Source organism: Xyrauchen texanus, chromosome 50 (genome assembly GCF_025860055.1).
Source record: "Xyrauchen texanus isolate HMW12.3.18 chromosome 50, RBS_HiC_50CHRs, whole genome shotgun sequence".
NCBI classification, from domain to species: domain Eukaryota; kingdom Metazoa; phylum Chordata; class Actinopteri; order Cypriniformes; family Catostomidae; genus Xyrauchen; species Xyrauchen texanus.
Window position 1 is genome coordinate 11637658 of NC_068325.1, and position 8783 is coordinate 11646440.

Genomic DNA, 8783 nt, shown 5'->3' on the forward strand with positions numbered 1-8783 from the left:
CACACACACACACAAATGTTTTTTGTTTTTTTTTCATAACAAAATTCCATTCCAATATAACGACTTACATGTCGACTTACCACTAAAAGACAGGAAAATAGTGCCCCGTACGGAATGACTCCGGCTAAAATACAGGATGTCCCGGCTAATACGGGTATGCTCACCCTCAAATTCTCCTTCTAACTGTTTTCACCTTCTGCTATAACAACACATGTACATGTAATTGTACTTTATTCGGCATGAATGATTGTTTTATTGAAAAAGGTATTATAAAATCCTCCTCTGTAATCTCATCAAAATTTAGTATGTAAATATAGATTTTTAGGTAAAACTCGAACCCTTAAATACATTTCATAAAATTTTTTCAAGCATGCTCCATTAGAAATAATGATAAAACATTATTTGAATGTAAATAGTAACAGAACACTAATACTGTTAATACAGATGCAGTTTTTTAACTAATACTAATACTAATACTAAGAAATACTGTATAACCTACATTCAACATATGTCCATTCCTCCTTCCTGTTTTGCATGCTTGATTGAGAAATGTATTAGTTTGCTGTAGCCAGACCTTTTGTTTGCAGCATAAAGTCTGGTCCTAATGGCAACAAATATCATAGGCTCATAAGCTGAATGGAATGCTTTTGAATGGAATGGCACTGAGATGAACAGCAGTCCCTAACTGAATGGCCTCTTGGCCTACTCGGTTGAAGATTAACTTAGAGACTTCACGAGGACAGTGTCTTTCACATCACTGAATACCTTCCGGATGTGGCTGGTGTCTGTGGCGCAGGAGAAGTGAGGGTAGATGGTGTTGGAGTTCTTTGTCTCACGGCAATCTGCCTTGTTTAAATATAACTTTCTGTTGAACAGCATGGTGTCTTGCGTGTCCTGCCATTTCCCTGATAATGACTCCAAACCACAGAGGAAGGAAAGGGTAAGTAATTTGTTCAATGGTAAGAGTTGTAAAATTGAAAGAGCACATACAAATATTGGGGATATCCAACTCATAGTGGGACCATTTGCATGTTACATTGTAACATTCTACAGTATTTAGGGTGCAGGTGCACCACACTACCTTTGAACTCAGGAAAGTGTGCTCTCAGGTCTGAGATCTGAAGCTTTTCTTTCAGGATGTCCAATTTGTTCAGGAAGAGGATGACAGAGGAATTAGCTAACCATATTGAGAGTTTGGAACAGTGACAAGATCTCTATCATACAGTTCTGCAGCCAGAAAGGGGAAGGGGACACAGAAGTTGTTAATTAACCTAAAGAGAAGTACAAAATGTATCACTAATACAAAAGAAGGACAGGAGATAGTAATAGGACAAGCCAACCTAAGAACCTCAGAGAAGTTGAGATAGAAAGGGGCCATATCCATTGTTGGGAAAGCTACTCAAAAGTACTTCACTACAAATTATGAATTACTTCTATAAATGTGTAATCTGATTACTTTGTCTGAAAAGTTAATTACAAATTACTTAGAACTCTGATGTTACTTTCTAAAACAATTTTGCTGACACGTTTAGTTTTTTTGCTCAAATAATCCAAAATCGTGCTCATTTAAGTTGCTATATGTACCCCTAATTAAATACAAGCATACAGTATATTGGCATCACTAGTGGGATTCCTTGGAAGGGCCTTCTGGACCTGAGTGCGGACGGTGTTTGGCCACCTGGACTGAGAAGTTCCAGCTCTACCTCGTAAGCTTAAGAGAGAGGGGCCGACCGCACCAGGGCCAGGAGAAACTCCACTGGAATCAAATGAAAACGAACCCGTGGCAACCCAAATATCTCTGGTAAGGGACGACTAAATTATTTTCTTTTGTTATAAAAGTGAGTGAACCATAGTGGCTGGGACTGTTTTTCTGTGATGCGAGTACAAGAGGTTCTCGAGCAGAAACTGAGACCTACGAACAGGTCAAGAGGTTTTCTAACAGAGACTGAGTTCTCGCAAAACTCTGTTTAATTAGGTTAGCTGAAATACTGAGCGCTGGAACGTACTCCAAAGAAAGATTTTGAGCAAACCGTAATTAGCAACCCTTAACTGATCTTGGGTTAAGAAATCAGATCTGTTGGAGACGTCCGACAGATTATAAGACGTGCGTCGAACGATATATCTACAGGGAAACAGAACAACCAGTATGGGGAAATCTCAAAGCAAGCTTGCCAAATTTGATACACCGGTTTTCTGTCAAATAAGGGAAAAAACTATAGGAGAATCAGTTGAACAGGGCAGCGGGGCACAAAAAAGTTGTTGTGGCTGCGTTCAACATGTGTGTAAAGAATGTGAACAGACAGTGGGCTGTTGGGTTAAGGAAAAGCAAATGCAGAAAGAATTAGCATGTAGGATTGAAAAGTTAAGTAAAAAAAACTAAAATAAAATGTGTGAAAGATCTGTTTGTGTCTCAGCACCACCAGAACATTTTTATTTTTTTTAATGAAAAGTATGTTTGTGTTTCCCCACATGCAACGACAATTGTGCTGGCGCCGCTTGCATACAATCATCACTATCCCGTGGCAGAGCTGAAAGCTGAAAGTACGCAGTGTACATTATTCAGCTCAGGCAGCTGAACTGGTTGCTTTAACAGAAGCATGTAAACTTAGGGCAGACAAATGTGTGACAATTTACACAGATTCGCGTTATGCCTTTGGGGTAACACACGATTTTGGTGCTCTATGGAAGCACAGAAACTTTTTGAAGTCAGATGGCCGTCCAATATTAAATGCATCTCTTGTGTCTGAGCTTTTGGAGGCCATTTTCTTTTACAAGTGCGCAGCACATACTAACGATAACAGTTCAGTCTCAACAGGAAACGCACGAGCAGACGCGGCAGCGAAGGCCGAGGCAGCGATGGAGACAAAAGAGACTACGTGTGCTTTGATATCTGACAATAACCTCAATATTTGTTCTTGTTTACAGAGCATGCAAACTTTTTCCACAGGCAAGGAGAAAATCGGTGGGGGGCAGCTGGCTGTAGCTCTAAGGAGAATGTGTGGATGAGCTGTGATGGCATGCTTTGTTTACCCAAACACTTCTTTCCTCATTATGGAAAGTTGATACATGGGTTAGACCATGTATCAAAAGAGGGGATGGTTGCGCAAATGAAAGAATTGTGGTTTGCTGAAAATGTTTGCTAAAGATGTGTCATTTGTAACACACACACAACGTGGCAAGAGGGATAAAAACACCTATAGTATCTCAACCACCATCAGGGGGGCCTTTGAGTATCTGATGATGGATTTCATCAAGTTGACCCCTTGTGGGAAACAGAAATACTGCCTGGTGATGGTTGACATGTGGTCCAAATGGGTTGAGGCCTTCCCAACCTCGAAACAAGACTCGGCAGCAGTAGCGAAGGCTCTTTTAACCGAGATTGTTCCGAGATGGGGAATTCCAAGGAAAATCAGCTCGGACAATGGGACACACTTTGTCAGTGAAGCAATAAAGCAGGTGGGTCAGATTTTGGGAATTGACACGAGAACACACTGCAGTTATTGAGAGGGAGAATCAAACAATAAAGAAAAATTGGCTAAGTGCTGTGAGGAAACTGGGCTCACATGGGTTAAAGCACTCCCAATTGTGTTGATGTACACCAGAATGAGAAAAAGATTCAAAACTAATTTAAGTCCATTTGAAATACTCTTTGGTAGACCACCATTCATGGGAATAGAAAGGGGTAGACAAGGGCTGCCATCAACAGATCTGTGTGAGAATGACATGTTAAATTATTGCAGAGAAATGTCTTCTCTGTTGTCCAATGTTTGTGTTCAGGTGAAAACCTTCCTGCATAAGATCAGGCCTGGAGATTGTTCTGAGTGAATGTCAATAAACGCTGAGATCAAGTTTGAACACCAAGTACCACTATCAGTGGAAGAGCAAGGCCAACCAAAGAGAATAACATGGCCTGTGTGCAGAGTGGACCCCATCGTGTGGTCACAAGCAGTAATCATCGTGAAAAGGTACGAACTGAAAATAATTCAAGGAATATTAACAACAGACCCCTGCATTCTAGCTGTGTGTGTTTAAGAGGAGCAAGATACAAGAAGAAGAGGCAGGCAACCCTAGTTGTGGAAACAGCATCCGGCTGGGCACCGTTAATCAGCAAAACAGATAAGACTCTGAGTGCTTCAAAGACTGAACTCCTTCACACATTCTGGTCACACAGTTGCAGTACTGATCTAGCAAATGGAAGAAATGGAGACCGTGGCACCCATTCAGAGTGCAGGAAATGTGTGGTCTGGGTAAGAGTATGTGCATAATAACTTTGCTTGCAGAGACAATTTGTATGTTAATACTGCACCTTACCAAGGGCCTGATAGTGTTATCAACAGGAAACCACACCAACTGGACTGAGACAACTGTGCCAAACGATACCATCCGACGTTTCAAGAGATGTGTCTATGTTTGTGGAGCCAACGCATGGCCTGGAAGGAGAAATCATCACGATTCAGGAAGGAACAAATGTGACTTTCAACTGTAACCCGTTCCAAAAGAGTGAGGGACGCAGCGAAGAGTATGCACCTTTCTATGTCTGCAGAGATCCATGCTAGTGGGTCGACGTGAAAGTGTACTACTACGACTACAAGAAGGGGAACGACGAAAGATTCAGAGTGCAAACGAACCACAGACTCAGCAGCAACAGGGATGGAATGCGAGTAGAGCTGAGACAAGTAAGAAATTCTGATCAAGGCAGGTATTACTGCGCACTGGATAAAGAAGGAACCGACTGTATGAGACGATTGACATAATTATAGTTGAAGCAGCTCCAACAACGACGACAAAACCTTTTGAGGCACCTGAGCTTGGATGGGAAACAGAACCACAAGAAAAGGTCAAGCGAATCCTGAAGTGCAGAAGGCCATGATGAGTTGTCAAGGGGACAAGGCCTGTGCTCTGGCGAACTGGAGATATCGACGAGCTGCTGGCTTTGTCTGCAAATGTCTCATGCTTGGAAAGCTGTCCCACTGACTGTAGCGACAGCAAAAGGAACAAAGTGTCTGATTCCACAGCAGATGACTGATGTGCTCAAAGCTGTGAGTGATCTGGAGAAAGGAAAGACACCAACAAAGCGACCTGCGGACGACTGCAACCATGTACATCAGTATAACCACACTGATATGGCGCTTCCACCTCTGTGAGTGACGGCAACACAGGGTGACGTATGCATTTGTCTGGACAATGCGAGACGGTTTAAAGCAGGTTGGTCTGACTGCAGGGTCAGAATCAACGTGAAGGACAGAACAGCGGACAACTGTACAGCCGTCATCAATGACAAAGAAGTCAACTTCACATGCCCATTCAGCAAGCCACATGAAACTTCACCTGCAGCAGTGTGGGTGTGTGGCAACAGGGCATTTCATTGGATGCATTTCCTACTTAATCTGTACACTATCCCTTGTTTATACTGAGGTGACTGAGGGTCTGATTTTATGTCAGATGTGCAGTAACGGTGTTTACTCATTTAGCCCGGCTTCAGATAAAGTCTTTACTTGCTTGCTAATACTTAGGGGAATATCCCCAGAAAAAACAGCTTTTTATTTTTCCAAATGTTATTTCACAAATGTTTGAGAGTGATCATTTATGCGAAAATCAGAGATGAAGAGTGTAAGTGTGATGGTATAACTTAACATTTCTCTTATTGTTTATTATTGTGATTGAGTAATCTGAATGATAAAAAGTGGGGAATTGATGTAGAAATTTTGATACTCATTGATCAGTAATAGTCATTACAGGGGAATGCCTCTGTGTCTGAGAGATGCAGAGGGGGAGGATCTGCTTCTGTCGGAAAACCTTGGGATAAAAGAGTATAAAATATAAGTCAGCCCTCCCTTTTTGGGTCCCACTCACGGCACAGATTAACTCCTGTGTAATGACCGGGTCCTTCTTGCAAGAATAAATAATTTTAAAAGACTGTTTGAGTTAGAGTGTCTCTTACGCAGTGATAATGGTTGGTTGATATTTTTTTGCCACAACAACACATATGTGGACATCAGGTTTTAGAAAAACTATTTGTTCTTGAATTTTTTTTTCATGTTTATCAGATGCTACTAGTAACAACTAGTAAAAAAAGGAAATGGAAAATTGAAACACAAAGAGGCGTTCATAGGAACATAATTTGTGTTTTAAATTTTAAATAAATTATACTATTTTAGAAATGTTTAACACAAATAATTTACTTAAATTAAACTTAATTAAAAGTCAGTGACTTTAATCTGATAACTAGAATTTAAAATGTAATGTGTTACACTACTTTTTATTGTCCTTAGATTACATTAACTAATTACTTTGTAATCAGATACTACACAGTACACACACTATACTGCATACAAATTATTTTGAAATAGTATGTGAAATAGTATGCATTATGCATTTTTCAGTGTGTGACCTCAATCATCTCTGAAATTAAAATGGTTATTTTGCATTTGTAATCCAAGTTAAGATAAAATGAAATCCAAATGTCTTAATTTTTGGCAGTCTGAACAAATTATTGAGGTATTCTGTGCATTGTATGGAGTAAATGTGCATACTGTGCACATTTTACATATGTTATACAGTGAAATAGCAAAGGATGAGGAGTGGACCAGCATCTTATTCATGGCATGAAATTCCTAGTACTGCCAGCAGTGGTCATCATAGTCTGAGTATTGTTGATGGGATTTACCCTCCCCAGACATGCATAATGCCACTGATTGTGGGAAAGGAGAGAGGCAGAGTCATTTGCATCCTTGTTATTTTCCTCAAGAAGCTGGTCATACTCGTTGAGGGATGCTAAAATTATGAGCGACGTCACATTCTCAAAGCAATGGATCCACTTTCTTCTCTGTCCTCTCTGTCCTCTGACATCTACAAGCCTGGAAAGACACTGAGAGAAATTAGGATTTAATTTTGTTTTGTTTTGTTATGTTTATTTGCTTATCAATGTCTTATTTGCATTAAGAGCTTGAAAGATCATTGGCATCAGGAAAAGGAAAAAGACAAAGATACTGAAGTCAGTAAAAGACAAGGAAATGAAAATTTCTTCAATGAAAAGTTGGACTGATTTAAAACAGTTACAGTTAATTAAATGTCCAAATAAACACCTTTTTTGCAATTCATTGGATATAGATCAGAATCAATAATAAAATCAATACACAGATAATATTTTTACAAAACTGTACATTTTTAGTTTGTACTGATTTTTTTGACTGAAATAAACACTGTTAGGCCACTTCCATACTAATACGTTTTCATTTGATATTGCATTTTTTGTTGTTGCAATGTTTACACTTCCCATCCACACTGGAATGGTATTTTCTATCGGGAAGACACGCAGGCTTGAGTGAGGTTTAAGATGCCATTTATTTGATGAATGTAAAACAGAAAAGTATTGTCTCTCTTTGGCGTAGGCCTCGTCTGGCGGTCCGAGGGAGTTGTACTCGGAACCATCATATCCTGCCGGAGATAGGAGGCAGGGGCGATGAGCCTACCCCTGTGCGGGACGGGGCTCAACTGGTGGTGGAGGTTGCCGTGTTAGCACACTGAAACGGCAATGTGATAGATTGTGAGCAGACTTATAAAGCAATGGCTTACATGCGATTGGCTAGGAGTTACCCAGCTAATGATGTGATACTGTACATCTGCTAGTCTTCCCGCTAGATCTACGCTGCGCTTACATTTCTAGGTTGTTTGTTCATCTGCAATATGTGCAATCCACCGAAAACTGAGACTTTTGAAAATGTTTACCAATACAGCAAAACTTTTTTTTAAAAACTATGACATTAGGAAACTGAAAATGTAGGTTTAAACTACCCAGATAGCACACGCTAAAAACTCGATACTTGGATGTACAAACAATTTCTGTCCCAGTGTATTTGTATTTGCGCTTAAAAAATGTTGTATGATGTTGTTTATTGAATATGTTGTATATTCCAAACTTAAGCAATATTACTGAACACACTTACTACTTAGTGGAGTCCAGTAGTTGATACTCTGTGCGCCATCTATAGTAGATCTTGAAACCTTGGCCTGCCCAAAGATTACGAATAGTCTCTATGTAACTTCTTTGAAGCTGTCCGATGTACCCCCTGACCGTGAAACCACTGGGCATATATCTATGGATATCACAAAGAGTGGATGAGACTGACTAGCAAATACACTGTAAATTGTAACCTCCAAGTAACTGTTTCTATCTGATATAACCTTCCCTAAAATTAGTTTTGTTGGTCCAACCTAATTTTCACTCACTTTATTAGAAGCATTATGGTCCTTATAAACTGCCCGACGTGGTCTTATGCTGTTGTAGAACATCCGCCTCTAGGATCAATGTGTTGTGCATAAGGAGATGGTATTCTGCTCACTACAATTGTACAGAGTGGTTATCTGAGTTAGTGTAGCATTTCTGTTAGCTCGAACCAGTCTGATCATTCTCTGTTGAACTCTCTCATCAACAAGGCATTTCCATCCGCAGAACTGCCGCTCACTGGATGTTTTTTCTTTTTGGCACCATTCTTATTAAACTATAGAGACTGTTGTGCATGAAAATCCCAGTTACGGAAATACTCAAACCTGCCTGTCTGGCACCAACAATCGTGCCGCTGTCCAAATCACTGAGATCACATTTTCCCCATTCTGATGGTTGATGTGAACATTAACGGAAGCTCCTGACCCATATATGCATTGCACTGCTGCCACACAATTGGCCGATTAGATAATCATATAAGTAGGTGTACAGGTGTTCCTTATAAAGTGCTCGGTGAGTGATTATGTCAGGCTGATTTAGTGATGTTAAATAATATTTT

At 40.1% G+C, this 8783-nt stretch overlaps 1 pseudogene; it reads right to left on the bottom strand.

Annotated features, from left to right (window-relative positions):
* Positions 1–717: 717 nt before the first annotated feature.
* Positions 718–6877, bottom strand: LOC127640984 (guanine nucleotide-binding protein subunit alpha-14-like; annotated as a pseudogene).
* Positions 6878–8783: the final 1906 nt, after the last annotated feature.